At 39.2% G+C, this 20,354-nt stretch overlaps 1 long non-coding RNA gene across 5 annotated transcripts; it reads left to right on the top strand.

The window, feature by feature from the left end:
* LOC109712191 lies at positions 358–18,676 on the top strand. 5 transcript variants are annotated; one of them, XR_002216788.1, is made up of 7 exons: positions 358–431; positions 554–658; positions 791–886; positions 1,007–1,068; positions 1,156–1,216; positions 10,509–10,615; positions 10,784–10,798. It is a non-coding gene; the product is annotated as an uncharacterized LOC109712191 (long non-coding RNA). The 5 variants fall into 5 exon arrangements; XR_002216787.1 differs by lacking the exons at positions 10,509–10,615; positions 10,784–10,798 and adding exons at positions 2,970–3,116; positions 3,632–4,004; XR_002216790.1 differs by lacking the exons at positions 10,509–10,615; positions 10,784–10,798 and adding an exon at positions 18,658–18,676.

Below are 20,354 nucleotides of genomic sequence, written 5' to 3'. Positions count from 1 at the left end.
TAAATAAATTTTCGATGTAAGTTAAGGTGGGATGCATATTATGTGCATGAAATGTTAATTTCTTTTAGAAAAATAAATAAAATAAATAAAATAAAATAATAAAATTGTAGTACACTGAACTTTAGCAAATTGCAAAGTTCGAGTGTTAGAATAGTAATGAAACTATTCTAGATCTTGTGAGGGGTTGTTGAGAGATTTTCGGCATGTTACTTGAGTGATTAAGTGGCCGGAAGAGTGAAAGTGCATTGGATAATACGAAATCTATTTTTTTTTTTATTGAGTATCGGTACCCCTCAACCCGAGTACCGCTATCCAATATAGCAGCTGCGTGGATAAGGGGGTTTCTTGGTAATTTCATTTTGAGGCTTATCTTTAAACCTCCCAACTCGACCCCCTAGCTGGTTCTTATCATGTTTGAGCTGAAGAATAGGGTAAGAGCTCCTTTCCCTCTCTCTCTCTCTCTCTCTCTCTCTCTCTCTCTCTCTAGTTTTTCTTCTATTTTTAGTGGAAATCAATAGATTTGAGCTTATTTCTTTCCCTCTCTTGATGCTAGCTGAGTTGGAGGGTTTTGGAGCTGCTATAGAAGGGTGAAAAGGAGAGTTTTGGGAAGCATTTCTCAGTTCTAACTCAGCTAGAAATTGAGTTAAAGCTTGTTGAGGTGAGAAACTCCACTAATCACTAATTTTGAGGTATTAGTAGATGTAGGTGAGAAACTCCACTAATCACTAATTTTGAGGTATTAGTAGATGTAGCAGTGGATTTGAGCTTAGTCTTGCTTCTTTGTTGCTAGCTGATTTGGGGGAGGTTTGTAGCAGCTATAGAAGAGGTGTTTTGGCTGTGATTCTTCAATCCTAACTCAGTTGAAACTGAGTTGAAGTTGTGAAAGGTAAACTAGCTACTATTTCACTAGTTTTGATATTGTAATAGATGCTTTAGTGGAGTTTATGGTATTTACTCACAGCAGATTACAGAAACCACTTTGGCTGAGTTTGAATGACTCTTATAGGTTGGTTTTGATGTACTCCAACTTGAATTGAAGTGGAGCTCAAATTTGGGACTCTATACGAGGTAAAATTCTACCTAAGTGAAGTGATTATGTGAGATTCTTATGTGAAGCTCGGTTGAAACTCTTAGCTGATTTAGTATGCTTGTTAGGGTACTTGGAGGCTAGCGAACACCTTCGCTTGCGAGATCGATGAGAGTCGTCGACTATTTGGTGGGTTTAACCTTACCGAAATGGGTGAATTCCTTCTATGTCTTCTTCGACATTATAAAATTAGAATTATTGCATATTCATTTGGATATATGTGTGAATGTTTGGTGTATGCATCAATATGCATTTTATATCGGACATCAGAGAATCTCTATGTAGTAGAGGAAAGATTATGAAATTGCTTAGCTTATATAGATTACTCGCTCGTTTAGCATGTATTCATGATATTAGTAAACTTGTGTAGACAAGTTAAGTATGACATCATTCAATAATAAATAGCTGTAAAGCTATGAATATGACATTTAGTTAGTTGTACAATTGAATGAATGATGTATTTGTTGGAGAAAATTCAAAATCTCTAAATTTCATATTTTAAAATATTAATTTAATTTATTTTTATTATTATTATTTTTTAAGCGAACGTCCGCACGCACTGTGCACGCGCGGACGTTACGCATGCTCGCGCTATTTGTCCGCATGGAATCCATGCGGACATTCATGTGGGTGCTAATTAAAAGGGCTAATTAAGAAAATGTTAACGTTGGGAATACCAACGTTAAGTTTTCTCATTCCCCTGTATATATATTTATATACACTTGTTCTACTGTTCATAGATATATGAACACGGTGGAAAAACAACAAGTGAAAAGAGGGTTTTAATTTAAGTTTTTTTATCAATTGTTTATTTACTTGATTTCTTTATCATCGGGTGTTGAAAGAGTCTCCGTCAACCTCCTTCACGATCGTGCTCGCAGGAGGAGGAATTCCGGTCGTACCTTGGGGTGTTATTTCCGGTTAATCCCGCACGTAAGGACGGAAATACGCCTTAGGGCAGTGCCTCGCACGCTTCCGGATCAATTAAATTTTTATTTGGACTTAGCGATTATCGGTAAGTTGATTTTATTAATTTTATCATAAGATTTTGTTAGATTTAAATCACAATCAGATTTCTGTGCGGTATTTGTTCCAACAGTATTATGATGTCGTACCTTTGAGTTAAATCATGTAATTTCATGTGGTAGAAATGATGACAGAACTTCTAGCATATTATATATAATGGAGTTACATACATATACATTTATATTGTGGACTGAATTGTATAGAAATCATATATAGAGTACCTTATATGATGTCTTGCCTACTTGTGTTAACAAGTTGATTATCATTTTTCACATGGTAGAAATCGCATGAATTTTGTGTTCTTATGTATGATCTAGTTAAGTAACTAGAACTGGGCATTTTGACATAACATGAACATTATACTATTGAATATGATCTATTTAAATAACTAGAATTGGACCTAATGATATAGATTATGACCTAAGGGTCGTGAAATGTTATACTTGTGTAGTCAAGTAGAAGTAATTGCATAATACTTGTTTACTCCATGTAGTGGAGGTTTATGTAGAGATATAGGATATGTGCCATGAGTTATGTGATAACCAGAGTGAGTCATTGAGTATGACCTTAGTAAACCACTTTCTTTATGTGCAAAGAGTAGTGAGAGGACTATATGTGAGTATGCGGGTATAGCCGTTAGAATCATCAATATGATATAAATCATGTATCTGTTTAAGTCATAATATCCATTGGTTGAAATATGTCACCAAGTAGTTGATAGTAGAATATGACTTATTGTTAATTGTCGACCTTGTGTCAAAGATAAGATTTCATGTTAGAGACATGATGAACTTGTGAATACTATACTATGGATTACGCTTGCTTGCCAATATGCTCATTCGCACATGCATGTGAGGGTCGCGCCCTACAATTCGGCACTCCGGAGTTGGCCTACGCTACAGCAGATCGCTTGTATGAGACTGAGCGTCGAAGTCGATTGCCGTGGGTAGTGTTAACTTCCACGGGGCCATTAGGCATGGCACGAGCCAGGACTTTACCAAGTGTAAGTCTCTTGTTAATTGGGTTAATGTAAATGAGTTTAACCTTAAATGGACATAGTAGTAAAGGTACTTTATGTCATTAGTTGAAATATATCTAGTAATAAACATACTAGACGGTAGCCAATCCTGTTAGTCATTAGATGTAATGACATTACCTGTATGATTACACTTCTGTTAGTGTAGGAAGATAGCTACATGATGTCATTAGCTAGTTAAACTGTAATGATGATATCCTGCATGAATCTTGACATATAGATGATTAAACTGATAATTAGCATGACTCATAAAACTTGTATATGATGAACTAGTACATAAGACATGTTAGAAAGCATATCTTGTTGAGACATGTTTATAGTAAATTCACTTTATATGTTTGTTGTATTTACATTTCTTATTTATTGTTGTTTACTCATGCCTCAGTTGACCTAGTGGTGTACTTCGCCACTCTCGGCGGCTTACCCACTGGAAACTATTGTTAAATAGTTCTCATGCTCTTTTGTTGGTTGCTTTTGTATAGAGCCTTCCGCAGTGGGAAAGGCTAGGGTTCCTAGCAAGGGGTCAGCAGCTAGCTAGAACCTCGTCGGTGTTAAATAGATGAACTGATGCAAGCTTATTTTAGTTTAGTTCAGAGATGTATATTGGGACTGTTAGAATGTACTTTATACTTTACTTTTAAGTTGTATTTTGGTTTTATGTTGATATAAGCTTTTGAACTTTTAAGGTTTGCTCTGATTACCCGGTTAAGATATTATGCTTTTACTATGTGGATTGTAGACGCCTGGTATACACTAGAGGTGGTGGTGTATACGGCGGGTCTGTGCACGCGACTGGTGAGCTTTCGCTGAAGTGTAGGGCGTGACAAAATTAATTTTAAAGCTATTCCTTTTTGAGTCCTGCTCTAGGTACTTGCAGTTTTATTATTATTTTCACTTTACCTAGTTTTATTTGTTTCCAATTTGCATAAAAAATTCACAAGTTTTGAGCTTTTGCAAAACTGGTCCACCTTTTTCAATTTTGCGGATTCAGTCCGGATTTTCAGTAAATTGACCAAAATACTCTTATATCTTTTTCTTTCTCTTTTTTTTTTCTCGCATTTTTTTTTTCTCGTTGAAGATGGCGGCGGAGGCAGAGGCAGAAACAACCCCCCTCGCCTCTGCCCCTCCCGCCCTCACCCTCGCCTTTGCCCCTGCCCTCGGCCGTGCACCCCGCACCCTCCTAGCCTCCGACCCCGTCGAGGCTGCGCGGCAACCCTCTTTTTTTTCTCTCTGACCTTCCTCCACCGCCTTCTCGGCCCTCCACGACGATAGCGAGGATGGTACCGCGTCCTCTTCCTCCGTCTTCGCCCTCCACCTTCACTACAGCGGATTTTCCATCCGCCAAACAAACTCGCCATCCCCACTGTCGTTGCCGATGATGAAGAGGAAGTGCTTTTTGAGGCCGAGAAGCACGCCCACGAGGGAGGGGGAGAAAAATAGTTACACTTGGGTGAAAGTAAATTTGTACCCACCGAACCCACTTTTGGGAACTTGCGTCCCCACCATCGCCACCGACGATAAAGAAGAGGCATTTCTTGGTACCGAGAAGCTCGCCGGCGAGGGAGGGGGCACGCGGCCCACCGGCCTACCCCAGAGGGCAGCGGTAAGCGCGGCTTCAACAGTGTCGGAGTTGAGGAGGGCGAGAATTGTACGGGAGCATATCTAAATTAGCACTTTCATTTGTTTAAAACAAAAGGAAATAACTTAAAGGCCAACAACTAGAGAATAATACAGAAAACCAGAGAAGAAAGAAGAAGAAAATGAAGTTGCACTGTTAAGATTTGTCACACCCCAATAATCTCACATTGGATAGGAATAGGGATGTGATTGGGTATATAAGAGACTTAGACATTAGTAATAATAACCGGGTTTAAGCATTTTGGGTGGTAGTTGGAGCCAACAAATTATTATTGCTAGTGGGTTGAGTCGTTACATTTGGTATCAGAGGCAGTTCACCAGCCGGAAGTATGAGATGGGTCTTGACTGAGTAAGGGTCGGAATGACAGACTAAGCCAGGGTCGATGATTGATAGGCTAAGTCAGGGTCGGAATGACAAAGGCTAGCGAGACAAGTCTCACATCGCTTGGTGATCTTGGGCTGTGTGTGTGATTGGATTGACGAGGACGTCAGGGCCTTAACGGGGGGAGTCTGTCATACCCCAATAATCCCACATCGGATATGAATGAGAATGTCATTGGGTATATAAGAGACTTAGACACTAACAATAATAACTGGGCTTAAGCATTTTGGGCCGGTGGTTGGGCCCAACAAGTTATTGTTGCTAGTGGGCTGAGTCGTTACAAGATTAAATTGCACTGTTTTAAAAGAACGTTGCACTATTATGGATGTAAGTTATACTTTTTGAAATATAAACTACACCCTTTAAGATAAAAGTTATACTTTTTAAAGAAAAGTTGCACTTTGGGAGATATTTACACTATTTTTTCTCGTAAAAGGTGCAGTTTATACATCAAATAGTGCAACAAGAGGAGAAACACTAACACTGTTTCTCCTCTTGTTGCACTATTTGAGATATATTTACACTATTTTCCCTCTTGTTGCACTCTTTGAGGTATAAACTGCACCTTTTAAGAGAAAAAATAGTGTAAATATCTCTCAAAGAGTATAACTTTCATTTAAAAATTGCAACTCTCATTTTAAAAGATGCAATTTACATCTCAAAGAGTGTGTAAATATCTCCCAAAGAGTACAATTTTTATTTAAAAAGTGTAACTTTCATCTTAAAGGGTGCAGTTTACATCTCAAATAGTGCAACTTACGTTTATAATAGTGCAACATTCTTTTAAAACAGTGAAAATTCATCATTTTCTTCCTTCTTCTCGATTTTCTTTATTATTCTCTAATTTTTGGCCTTTAGTTAATATTGTTTAGTTTTAAACAAACAAAACTGCTAATCCAAAGATGCTTCCATGCACCCCTCGCCTTCTTCGCCTCCAACATCGCCGAGGCCGCGCTCACCGTCGCCCTCTAGGGTAGGCGGGTGGGCCGCTTGGCCCTTCCCTCGCCGGCGAGCTTTTCGGCGCTGAAAAGCACTTCCTCTTTGTCGTCGGCAGCGGTGGTGTGGACAACACGTTCCTAGAAGTGAGTTTGGTGGGTGCAAAATCTGCTACAGTAGATTTGGAAAGCGAAGGCGGAGAAAGAGAACATGTTGCCGTCCTCGTTACCATCGGATGGGCCGGAGAGGCCGTGGAGGAGGGTCGAAGAGTAAAAAAAGAAGGCAGCGGCGCTGCCTCGGCAGGGTTGGAGGCGAGGAGGGCGGGAGGTGCGGGCGCAGTCGAGAACGAGGGTGCGCAGGCAAAGGCCTCTGCCTCCACTGCCTCTTCGGAAAGAAAAAAAAAAGGAACGAGAGAAAAAAAAAGGAGGGAAAAAAAGAAATAAGGGTATTTTGATCAGTTTGTTGAAAATTCGAATTGAATCTGCAAAATAAAAAAAGACAGCCAAATTTTGCAAAAGCTCAAAACTTGTGGATTTTTTATGCAAATTGGCCTAAAATTTATAGCCATTAATTTTTTTACCAAAATATATCCCCTCTAAATTATGAGTAAATGATATGTACCGTTGTGATGCCCTAACTTCCCAGGGGGTCACCCATTCTAGGACTTCTATCCTAGTATGCTTAACTCTTTTAACCTCTTGGGCCTAACCATCACCCAAAATGCCACAATCCAAAATGCTTAAGTTGGGTTAAGAATTTAGCCCTATTATACCTTTTATATAGGACTATCTGGGGTCTCACATTCTCCCCCTTTTAAGCCCTGACGTCCGCATCAGGCTCAGACTCACAAGTATCAGGCGATGAGAGACTCGTCTTGCTAGCATTGTCATTTTGACCCTGATTCAGCTAAGACTCATCTCACACTTGCGGCTAGTAATTAACTCTAATACCAACTGTGACACCCAAACTTTCCAGGGGGTCATCCATCCTAGGACTACTCTCGTCCTAGCACGCTTAACTCTCTTAATCTCTTGGATCTAACCATCACTCAAAATGCTTAAGCTGAGTTACAAGTTCAGCCCTATTACTTCTTATATATATATAACTATCTGAAGTCTCATATTAGTCATTGTATCAATTTAATGTTAAAAAAATATAATTAGTCATAATATTTTATAATTTTGAAGTTTTAATTTTCTTACTGAATTAAGTTGTTTCCTAATGAAAAAAATAATCATCTAGAAAGCGTGTTTTGGCCCTATAACACAAGTTGATGGATAAGTTTACAAGGTTAAGCCTAAACTTAGTTAGCTAAAAAGTTAAATTTAGAAAGTTTTTTGCCCGACCTTATACTAAATTGAAAAAAAAAATTACGTTTCAAATCAACACACCGACACACACAAAAACAAGCTCTTTGACAATTAACTATCTTGTGGTTTACCACAATTTTTTATTTTCTCATCATATGACTTTTTTTAAAATTTTTTACTTTGCCATCCTATTTGACATAAAATTTTTAAATAAAATAAAAATTAAATCATACAATAGCAGAGTGCAAGTTTTGAACATAGAAATATCAAAGTAAAAATGTAAGCTTAACCTAAGAGAGCAAATTGAAATTTACTCTTGAAAAAAAAAAAAAAAAAAAAAAAAAAGTCACTTCAAAAGAAAATTTTAACCGGTTCACGTGAATAAGGCCTGTAGATGAGGAAGCCCCATCCATTCTTGGTGAGAAAAATTTAAAGGTAGTCTTTTGTATGAGTACCGAAACAAGTAATTGCAATTTTCATATTGACGTTCACTTTACACATATTTAATTATTTTTAGTCATTTTTTAATTTTTGGATTTTGCAAAGTGGCTCATTTGTTCACTTCAAGTATTTTTTTTTATTAGTCACCATACGTTTTTTTGGGCTAAAAGCAGATACTTGTCATGATTTTTTTTACAGTTCTAAAGTTTTAATCTTTTTACCTAATTAATCTATTTCTACTTAGAAAAATATTATTGTAAAGCTAACAGGAGACTATTATAAAAAAGGCTTTTATTTTGTATTTGGCTCCCTCAAAAATTTATTTCAAAAATAGCCTCACCAAATTTATAATTACAATTTTGGTCTTCTCCCTGCCATGCGGGCGTCACGTGACTCACGTCAGCGCCACGCGAGCAGGGCTAGTGCCAAGATGTTAAGTTGAACACGATAAATCATTCACCGTGTTCTCTTCGTATTAGACCGCTTACCTTGCCCAAGCTATCTTCCCCACCTCCTCTCTCGCTCGATCTCCGGATCTCTCTCTCTCTCTCTCTCTCTCTCTCTCTCTCTTTCTATGGCCTAAGCTATCCCCCCCTCTCCTCATTCTTTCTCTAACCCTAGAACCCCCCATCTCTCTCTCTTCCTCTCACTCTCTCACTACGCACACCCCCTCACCCCCCCAACCCTTCTTACAGAGCCCCCCACCTCTCACCTCTCTTTCTTCCTCTCACTCTCTCACTACGCACACCCCCCCAACCTTTCTCACAGAGCCCCCTACCTCTCACATTTATCTCTTTCTTTTATTCTCTCTATACACCTATTACCCCTTCCCCCAAACCCCTCTACAGAACCCCATTCTCTCTTTCTGACCCCCCCTCCCTTTCTCTCTCTCAGATCACACACACACTCTCTCACAAATCATTCTCTCTCTCTCTCTATCTCTCTCTCTCTCTCTCTCTCTCTCTCTCTCTCTCTCTCAGATTACTCTCTCTCTGTAATCAACCCCTTCCCTCCAGAGCTTTTAATCAACATATGTATTGTCCCTCGTGTTGGGTTGCCTGCGAGACTTCAGCATCTGTAGCTTGTTGACACGTCTGGTGGGTACCGGGATAAGTCAGAGTCATTTTAGCGTGAATTGGACGCAAAACAAACTCGACGTAGTGTGAGTAGAGTTCTGACACTGAAATCTGCGAAGTGCAGGATTTCAGTGTTGAGTACCGGTATCTGGGAGGCGTACCGGTACCCCAGAGGGATTACAGAACTGAATGCGCTCGGGTTTGCGCAGTTGATACTTAGTACCGGTACCTGTTAGTGAATACCGGTACTGGGACTGAGTACCGATACTGCATCGGGCTAGTACTGGTACCCAACGCGCGAGCTTGCAGAAAAAGGGCTGAGTATCGGTACCCAAGTTGTGTACCGGTACTCCAAAAGGCAAATTGAGTTGGTAAAGAGCCTTTCGGTCATTTTTGTTGGCGATAAAACCAAACCGACCCTGTTACTCTCTCAATTGTGCTTGGAGCTTGGAGAACTCAGGTAGGGTGGCTCCTTTTCTCTCTCTAGCTCTCTTGCCTTCTTCCTAGCATTTTTTCAGGCTCGATCTTAGTTTTCTTCGCTTGTCTTTGGAGGATTGCGCGCGCGACGTGGTTGAGTCTAGTTGAGGCCGTTGGAGGTCGAGGTAGCGTGAGGCTTCTCCTATCGACTTCTAGTTGATGTTGGACGAGCGTTCGAGGTGGGTTAATTTTTACCAAAATCGTCAGATTTCCTTCTAAGTCATAGAGTTGTCAGCATGTATTCTTGGCTTCGTTCATCATGTTTAGTAGCTTGAATTCATAGATTTGCATGTTTATATGAAATCTAAATTTGGAGCATTAATGTTAGAATATTTGTTACATGTTGAACTGAGATTTGACTTAGGACAAAACTCGTAAACCTACACTTGTCACTTTTCAAAAAGTTACTGAATTTGGCTTCAGGAGCTGTTATTCTTTTGTATCACCGCTGTTAGTGCATAGTGGATACTCAGATTAGTGTAGGTTGAGTTTACACTCGTGCTAGGGGGCCGAGCTCATTTTACAATAGCATTTGGACTGTTCCGTACTATCGGGTGCCGTCGAGGAGGACGGTGGACCCATATGTTTACATCTTGTTTCAGATTGTGCCGAGGGCACGTGAACTTTGGTTGTTAGACCAGTTTGACCCATTTGCATCGACTATAGCCTTTGTGAGCTTGATTGAGCTCAACAGAGACACGCTTGAATACTCGGTTGGGTCGCGCCCACGAATGCTGCTCCGGAGTAAGGCTTTACTTGCGTTGATGTCACAGTAGTCATGTTTGGACAGTGTACATGGACCGGCTACCCCCATGGGTGGTGTACGGTGTAGCTTGGCTACAGGCAGGGTGGGTCCGTTTGGGCAGCTCTTGTGAGATTGGGTCAGTATGATGCATGTTTATGTCTACAGATAGCCTGTGTTGGTTAGCGATAATATAGTGGAATGTAACTGTAGAGTTCTTTTCAGCTTTCCTTACTATTCTTTGCATACCTTACTGTAGACTTAGTGGGCGGGCCATTGAGGTCGGTGATGGTACCCACTGAGGACTACTCTGTTTTGCAGCAGTTCTTATACCCAGTTGTTGCCACTTTTTTGCAGAGCCTTTGTCTGCGGCTACTGCTGCTGCTGATTTCGACCGTGGTAAGGGAGTCGCGAGCTAGATCCTTTCCATTCCTGGTCTTTTGCTAGAGGAGCACCCGTTAGAGGTAGTTTTGGGTTGTTACCTTGTGCATACTGTTATAGTAGTGATACTCACTAGAGTGAGGTTGTTATGTGGCTCATGTATGTACAATGGACCCTTTTATGTTTTATATATATGTTTGGTTTAGTTATAGCAGCTCCTTACCTCTTATGTAGCTATATTTTATTTACAGGTATAGCTATCGCTTCGTATACACGAGAAATTTCTATGTATATGGTCGGTCTATTGGCGTGCTCGGGAAAACGTAGTAATTCAGGGTGTGACAGCATAGAAGTCGCACCGACCGTGTCCGCAAAATGCTAATTCCATCACTCACCCTCTCCTTTGTTGTCTGTTAGAGATGTTCTATGTTAATATGTCATAAGTGTAATACTTTTGTATATTTTATTATATTAGTTTAGAACTCTATGCCCAACGAATGTGTTCCTTTCTGTTGGATAAAATTAATACCCAAAATAAATCGCAAAAATCATATAGATTTTTACATACCTCTTTTGCTACGGAATATATTACAATTACCAGGATCGGATCTTATCTTGTTTTACGAACTCGTTAATCCGCCAACAACCTGTCTCAATTTGTTGCACGTTGTTCTTACTTGTTACAATCTAGCTACTAGAGTCGATCGCCGCACACCACCCAAATCTCTAGGGTTTCCGACAGTGCCCTAGAGCGAACCTGAGAGAGACTTTCGTGGAGAGATTAATTAATTTTTCTTGTGTATTGAATATGGCCAATAACTCATATATTTATAGGACATAAGGGAGACGTTAATCCTAATCCTATTCTAACTGAATCTCACATAGATAGAGATTTAAACAGATTAGGATATAGTTCTTGGATTTGTTCCTTATCTCATGCGGACCGGGAATATATCAGATAATTAACAATATTTATTCCTTATCCAATATAGATTAAGAATATTTTAGATAGCCAACTGTCTGCGTATCCCTTTTTTCTCACATAGTTTTCTAAACTGGTCTGATAAATACTCTCGCCCTCTATTAGTACGTAGAACTTTTAGAGTTCTTTCAATTTGGTTATCAACCTCCACCAAGAAGCATTTAAAGTAATCCAAACTTTCTGAATGGTGAGACAACAGATATACTGAACTAAAACGAAAATAGTCACCAATGAAAGTGAGGAAATAGTACGCGCCATGACGTGCTCTCACATTCATAGGTCCACATATGTCAGAATGAACTAGCTCCAAAGGATGAGTCGCCCTACGTGCCTTACCAAATGGCTTTTTGCAGGCCTTTCCTACTAAACATGGTTTACAAGGAGGTAGGCTAAGCTTAGCGAGTGACCCCAACAGGCTTTCTCTAGCTAGTCTAACTATTCTTTCTTGTCCAATGTGACCCAATCTTGCATACCATTTTACAGAATTAGACACGATATCAGAAGAAACTAATAAATCAAAATTATTATTGTTATTAATAAAATCCAAGTCCAAATTTAAGACAAAGAAATCATTCTTTAAATAGCCATTACCATAAAAGTCCTTACCCAAATAAATAGCTAACTAGGTATCCATAAATTGAAAAGAAAAAACCTAATCTAAAATGCTAAAACTGATAATAGATTACATCGAATATTTGGTGCATACAGCACATCATGTAATATTAAATAACAACCATTGTGCAATCTAAATTGGTATGCGTCAATACCAAGGACTTCTTCCGCAGTGTCGTTTCCTATCGTGACATAATGGCTGCCGGTAGACATCGATGATAATCCACATATTCTGCTCGATCTCTCGTTACATGCTTTGTTGCTCCGGTGTTTACAATCCAATCAGAGAAAACGTGAGCAACAAAAACATGAGAACATACATAAATAAGAGAGTCAGGATTAGGATTTACCTTCTTCAGCTCAGTGCAATCACGAGCGAAGTGTCCCATGTTTCCACAGTTATAGTATTTCACTTTATTTAAGTTTTTCTTTCCACGCATGCCTTTGCAGCGCTTATCTATTCCGCCCTCATTCGACGTGCGATTCCCAGTCTTCTATATTTGTTTTCTCCATTTCGGTGTTTACGCTTAGGCCACTTGCCTCTGCACTATCCACCATGGGCAACAAGTGCGTTTGTATGGTTCGCCTCTCTGCGCTTTGCTTCCAACTCAAGATGTCGAGCTATAACATCGAAGGCCTTACTACCCTCATTGTGAGTTAGCACTAACTTGACTTGATCCCAAGATGAATCCGGTAGGGACCTTATAACTGACTAAACCTGTTGTTCGTTAGTCAGCTCGCAACCAGCTACTTTAAGTTCTCTTATCATGGCAAACATCACCCGCAAGTGCTTTGCCATAGTATATTTTGAGTCCAACATGTACTGATTGAATTTGAGATTCAAGACACGAAGTCTCGTGGTTGATATACTAACATATTTTATTTTGAGCTGCTCCAACATATTCTTAGCAGTCTCATAACTCTCAAATTCTTTGATCAAGTCATCATGCATACAGATCAACATCGTATAGCGTGCACTTTGATCTTTTTCAAGCCACTCATTATACGCTTGCAAATCACAACAGTGCTGATCGTCGTGCCATCTTCAGGCCGAACCATGCTGTTAGTTAAATGCTAAGTACTCTTCTTTTATTAAGGAGATATTGAATTTTTCTATACCATATGACATAATTCTTTTCATCAATAGCAAATCTGCGATAAAAATATTTTGGAAACCATATATCACTATAATAATACATATAATTTTAAATTAGGCACAAATATCCATAATCTTATTCTCAATCCAATTTGATAATAAAATTTCTCATTGCATCTTGAAATAAAAAATTTCGTCTTTGAAAATAATCATCTCATCCAATACAGATTAAAATAATATATCAAATTGATCAAGAATAAATCCACATCGCAAATTAAAAAAATATTGCAATTTTGTCAAGTAACTATAATGTATATAAGACGACAATAACTAATACATATTAATATGACATACATAATTTTGCACAATTAAATATTGGTCTGGATGGTTAGAGGAAGTAAGCCTTATGCTAAGGCTGTGGGTTCAAGTCTCACATCGAACATAACTCAAGACCACGAATTACGGAATTAGGCTTGCGAGCTGCAATTGGCCCACAATGCAGCCTGCGCTCATCCGCGGCCCAAGGCATTGGGCCTACCAACGCGTTAGGGCCCAATTAGGGAAGGCCCTCGCAGGCCCATTGCGAGCGAGCCCTGCAAGTCCATCATGGGTGGGCACCGTAGGCCTGGTATGCTGGTCAAACTTGCATGCGGTCCCAACACACAGCGGGCCTAATCTAGTCGAGCTCACGGGCTAGATGGTCTATCATGCACTTCTAAACCCGGTGTAGTCTACCAATTGCGACTCAAAAATTTTGCCGGTTATTATTATTATTTTTTTTCTCTTATACGAATCAATGCAAATTTGTTGTTTAAAAAACAACAATTAAAAATCTATTCGATATAAAAAAAAAAAATAGATCATCGAGCGAAAACAAGCACTACGCCGCTCTGATACCACTGTTGGATAAACTAATACCCAAAATAAATCACAAAAATCATATAGATTTTTACATACCTCTTTCACTGCGGAATATATTACAATTACCAGGATTAGACCTCGTCTTGTTTTATGAACTCGTTAATCTGCCAAATACCTATTTCAATTTGTTGCACGTTGTTCTTACTCGTCGCAATCTAGCTACTAGAGTCGATCACCGCACACCGCCCAAATCCTTAGGGTTTCCGACGGTGCCCTAGAACGAACCCGAGAGAGACTTTTGTGGAGAAATTAATTAATTTTTCTTGTATATTGAAAGTGGCCAATACCTTATATATTTATAGGCCATAAGGGAGACGTTAGTCCTAATCCTATTCTAACTGTATCTCACATAGATAGATATTTAAACAGATTAGGATATATTTCTTAGATTTATTTATTATCCCATGCGGACAAGGAATATCTTAGATAACTACCAATATTTATTCCTTATTCCATATGGATTAGGAATATTTTAGATAAATCCTAATGTGGACGAATTCTAACACTTTTTATATCCATTGGGACGAAAACTTAGTCGTGAACAATAATGTACCACGATATCTTGGTGGCAGTAAAGAATTGGTTGCTATTCAACGTAATATCACATTTCGAAAATTTGAAAGGGAAATATATAAGGGTTACTAACTATGATTGAGTGGAAAACCGTCTCCACATAATGGTTTGATGTCCAATAGGAGCTAACAAATGAGAATTATAAGTTAACATATCAAGTGACAATGCACTATTTGGTGTGATGAGTTTTTTTTCGTTACATGAATGTATAAAATTATTCGTAGAGAAACATGTGTTGACGACACAAGACCGTCCAAGTACTGTTAACTACATGGAAATGCTTAGTAGTGATTATCAAAGAAATTATGTCAATTGCGAATGAGTTCCTACATTAAGATATATAGTAATGATTTGTATAAATATTTGTTATAATTCCTCAATTAGTTTATGTATGCAAAATTAATAACTTTGTTTTGTAAGTGTTATAGAGAGTTTGGAGTCCCATGTATGCTAGTTAGTGCATCATTGCCATCTACTACGATGGATCCGTCTCCATTGATTGGTCAAAATAAGAGGTAGGTGATTGTATAATTTAGTTACATAAAAATTGGACCAATGCGAATAGTTAATCTTAAATATCTTTGCAGGTTGAGTATTCCTCATAATCAAAGTTGAGGTCCATTATTTAGTGGTCGTAAATGGACCGATTGGGAAATGAGAACTACAATTGATAATGAGGACATAATTAAAAGTGATGAGGGGTATATTATTAAAAGTGATGAAGAGGATCAAGGGCGAATTGATGTTGATTCTAGTGATGATGAGGAATCCTTTCGGGATAATGTTAATACTACTAACATTGAGTTTTATCGTGATCATCTTGATTAGTAGCTATGAGTCTTAGATAAATGAAAGTAACTCAATTTTATTATAATTGTAAATTATATTTAAAAACGAGAGAGTAAGTAACCATATTTATTTTCACAATAGATTACATTGAGACCTTATACAGATGTAGTATTAGAGACATTCCCACCTTTTTGTGTAGCGGGGTCCCAGGTTTGGCGATCTAGGACCACATTAGTCTGCTTCCATATTATTGAGCTGCATCTTTTAGATCGTTTGCTTCGACAGTTTGATCTTCTACAGTATACCTGAAGCAGTGGTTGTTATATCTCGTATCACTTCACGAGATAGAGCAGATGAGAATTGGATGACATATCATGCTTCATATATTTAGTATTGGGATGATAAATTGATGAATATAGTAGAGGTGGACGTTGAAATAGATTCAGATCCTATACGAGCTACCATTGTTTACATGCAGTAGTATTGGAGGAGCACCAGGAGGTGGATATCTAGACTAGTACAGCGCCCACCCCTTGCGAATCAGCCACGTGGACATGTCGAGAGAGTATTGGTATGATTTTAATATATAATATCTCTTTATATTTATTTTTATATATAAAGAAAGTTAAGTGTAGTTTTTATGAGTGTTTTTATTTCAGGTCGATATTATGCAAAGATCACATTATACGATTAGACGTGTTGTAGTGTCCCTGGTGCTTAACTGTCGAAAGACTACTGTATCTGATGTAGTGTGCAGGAAAAATATCAAAATAGTATTTTTTCAAAATTTTGCGATATGTGATTTAGTCGGCACTTCGGGAGAGTGCCGAGAGAAGTCAGATTTGGTTTGGACGCAACAATTGATGTTGCAAATTACTCTGAACTGAATGCATTCTCAATTGGATCATGTTAATGTGCTTAAGTAACACCTTGTGTGCAACTTAACTACTCCCAACCACCCTTAAATGAGAGTCTTATCCTTTAAGTACCCAGCAGAGAATAGAATCATCTATTCTCTTTTTCATCTCCTACTTCTTCTCTTTTTCTTCCCCTCTCATTCCCTTCCTCTTTGCTGTTTCCTTTCCCTGCGCAGGCTCAGGAAGGTTGGTAGCAGCAGCGACCTAACTCCAATTGCAGGAATTAGAGAGGGATTTGAATCTTATTTTTCGGCAACTTAGGATTGGTTTTTGCAAGGAAGTGAATTCTCGAAATCCGAGAGTTAGACTTCGCTTAGAGTCGGCTAATTGTCGAGTTGGTATGCTTCGGGAAGTCCGAATGCGATAGAAATGCATAAAGTGCATTGAGGACGACCCGCGAGAGCAAGTAGTGCAAAATCTGCACAAATCGCAGATTTTATGCTCTCGGGGACCGGTCCCTCTGGGAGGGGACTGGTTCCCGTAAGCATGTGGGGGTTGAGCTGATGCTCAACCTGCCAGAATTGCTCTTTGGGACCGGTCCTTCCTAAGAGGGACCGGTCCCCATACGCGTGTAAGGGTTGAGCTGGAGCTCAAGCTGAGAAAATTGCTCTCGCGGACCGGTCCTCCCTTAAAGGGACCGGTCCCCGTAGCCTGAAATGCCCAAAAATGGGCTGTGTGATATATTGAAAGTTGAGGGGGTTTCTTGCAAGTGTGTGTAAGTGGGAGTGCATAAGAGTGCTAGGGCATCTCTTCTCTCTCTCTCTTCACTCTTTTACAACTCTAAACACTTCCCTCTCTCTTTCTAGAGCTTACTCTCTTGCTCTCTCTCTAGAAGTGAAGAAGGTGGGAGGTTAGGTGGAGCTTAAGACCAAGAGAAGGATCTTCTTCCTCTTCTTCTTCTTCTTGGGCTTGGAGGCTTAGGAGGAGCAAGCTAGTGAGGTAAGCTCCAACCTCTTTAATGGTGGGTTTCTAGGGTAGGAATTTCATACTCTAGGATTGGTTTTAGGTAAACCCTATGATGCTAGTGATGTGCTAATTGCATGAATCTAGGGTTTTGTTGGTGAGTTAATGCATTAATTGCAACCTAGGGCTCCAAAATGGGGTTTTGGGAAATCTAGGGTTTTGATCTAAGTTGGTTGGTTGTAAACCTAATTGCTAGGTATCTAAACGCGTTGGCGGCGACGGTTCGATTATTCGTCGAGTTGGTGCGTAGATATTGCCAAGCGGAGGGCGTTGGGCTTCGTCTCTATTCGGAGGGCCAAAGTAGCATCCTAGGAGGTTTCGAGTTCCTTTCCTACTTCGTAGCATCGCCAACAAGTGAGTGGTGACCATCCCGAAGCAGTTGAACTGCCCCTATGTCTAAGTCTCGTTATTGATCAAGTTGCATATTGAGCATGATACATTATAGGGTGCATTATTAGTTGTTGTATATTCTTGTATGCTAGGGGTAGTGTGATGTTGCTTGTTTAACACTTGGGCCTAGTATGCATGAGGTTGAGACATGTTGATTAATAACCCTATAATGAGATGATACATGTGGATTGGATCCTAGGTGAATGAAAACCTAGTGATTGTGTACAACTAGTGTTTTGGAAACACTTAATTGATAACGAGTGGCATCTAGTTAAATGTAAACACAAGAACGAGTGGAATATGAGAACCTTAGTGTAGTCGAAGCACTAGGATGCTGAGTATAAGAATACATTGATTCCATGATGATGACAACCCTAATCGGTAGGGTATCCTTGGTTCACAAGGATTGGATCGTGCTCACATAGCCTGTCTGCGCTTGTAGTGGTTGCTCTACACAAGCTGTGCACTCCGGAGTTTAGACACACGAGAGGCAGTCGTCGTGTGCTACCTAGACAGCCGCTAGCTGTCCGCAGGCGGTCTCGGGGGTAGTTGAGCAGCGAGACTCCTCCCCTATGAGACTCAAAAACGTGAGATTGAGAGCAAGCCTCCGGGTTAGCCGAGAGATTGGGTGATCTAATGAATAGTTTTATGGTTGAACATAGTAGTATAGTAGCTAGCCCTTACTATGAGTTGCATGCATTTATTATATTGGATTAAGGCATGGTAGAGTACTTGCATTTTTCCTTATCATTGTCGTTGCTTTCAAGTTATCTATCTATCTATCTGCCTATGCCTGCTTAGACCTAGTGGGGAGATCGGCAGAGTTGGCGGCCGAACCCACTGGAAACTATGGACAATAGTTCTCACTCCACTTTGTTGTAGGGCCGAGCTTGAGTACCCCCGGCGAGGATCGTGGCAAGGGCTTAGCGCCCTAGAGGTTGCAGATGCTTCCTATTGCATTAGTAGTCACCCTATATGCTTGAGAGTAGATAATGTATAGGTGTAAGATATTTTGGAAGATTGTGAACCTTATGTTATGTTTTGGAAGTTTAAATATAATCAGATGTATAAAGGTCGAATGGTTGTAATAGATAAGTATCTCTCTTTTATTCACTCGTATATACTTTACTTGTGATGCTTACTCTTGGTTGTTTCGTACTGGTTGTGCTCTCGCTATTGTTGTATCATTGTGTATGTATTCAAGTGATTTCCTGGGAACTTGTTGTACATGATCTCGCTGTTTAGCCTTAGGCAGACAGGGGAGGTACTGTCCGTTCGGCGTCTGTTTAACGCGCCCGAACCGGACCAAATTGGTAGCGGGCTCGTGCGTGACAAGTTTTAGATTGGCTATTAGACGTGAGAAAAGTGATTAATTCACTTCACTTCACATCATGTTAGTGGAAGTTAAATGCTAAAATCTTGTAGGGTGAGTAAAATTTCAGCATTGGTGATTCTTTTTTTTTTTGAGTTCTTTTGACCTCGTTCTTAATTATTGGCAGTAAAATCTAATTCATGAAGGTGTTTTAATAGGTAAGAGGATCTAGTGGACTGCAACCTTCATCTCAAATTTAGATAGCATGATAGTTAAATTGCTGATTTAATGTTATGATGCTGTGTTAGAACTTCATGCAGTCCACTTGTGGTTGAAGCCGAATTTTGATGGAATTCTCTTTATCTATTTTATTAGCTGTCCTTTGGTGGTGACGTAGATGAAATTATCCTCATCTTGAACTAGTGGAAGAGTTCTTTGAGCTAATTTGGAGGTTAGTATAAGGAGAATTTCGATTTTGATTCGAAATTATCTAAAATTAGCATATACTACACATTGATGATTAGACCCAATTCCTAACCTCTTTTGATTCAGAATAGTTGATGTAAACGTATGTTAGCAATGTGTAGGAGCTGAGGATTTCATAATGTATCTCTTCCTCCTCCTTCTAGCATATTTGATGGTTAGATTGTAGTCTAACGGCTGGCATTTTCCGCAAGTAAAATTATGCTTTAACAGGATTCTAGCAGCAACAATAATCTAGTCTGGTAATTTAGGGTAGTCGGAGAGTTAAGTTCCCAAATCAAGTGGATTGCTGTATTCTTAGAGAGGTAATGAATCTAGGGTTTAAGTATTATCAGCAGATTTGAATTGGTTATCACTTTTACTTTTTCGAACTGAACCTATTGATGCTTTGAAATGCAGCAGGATTTCTGGATTGTCTTCGCCTCCCTTTTGAATCAGAACTAGAGGAAAGTGTTCGTGAAATTTTAGTTCATTCTGGGATTGGATTAGCGTATTAGGTGGGTTAATGTACACCGAAATCATCGGATTTTCTCCTAAATTGTATGAGATTTCAGCATGCATTAATTTGTATGAATTATCCTATTTAGTAGCTCAAATTTTGATTTGCATGTTTATATATGATATCTGAATTTGGAGCTTAAAGTCATGAGTTTAGATAAATTTTACATGTTGAAATGGAACTTGACGTAGGAGAAAACCTATAGAACATACATATTGCATTTTTTGAAAAGTTATCAAATTTAGCTTCAGGAACTGACTTTTCTTTTGTATCACTGCTGTTAGT

Source organism: Ananas comosus, linkage group 6 (genome assembly GCF_001540865.1).
Source record: "Ananas comosus cultivar F153 linkage group 6, ASM154086v1, whole genome shotgun sequence".
In the NCBI taxonomy this organism is placed as follows: Eukaryota; Viridiplantae; Streptophyta; class Magnoliopsida; order Poales; family Bromeliaceae; genus Ananas; species Ananas comosus.
Note: the sequence above shows the minus strand (reverse complement) of the source record. Positions and strands in the feature narration are given on the sequence as shown.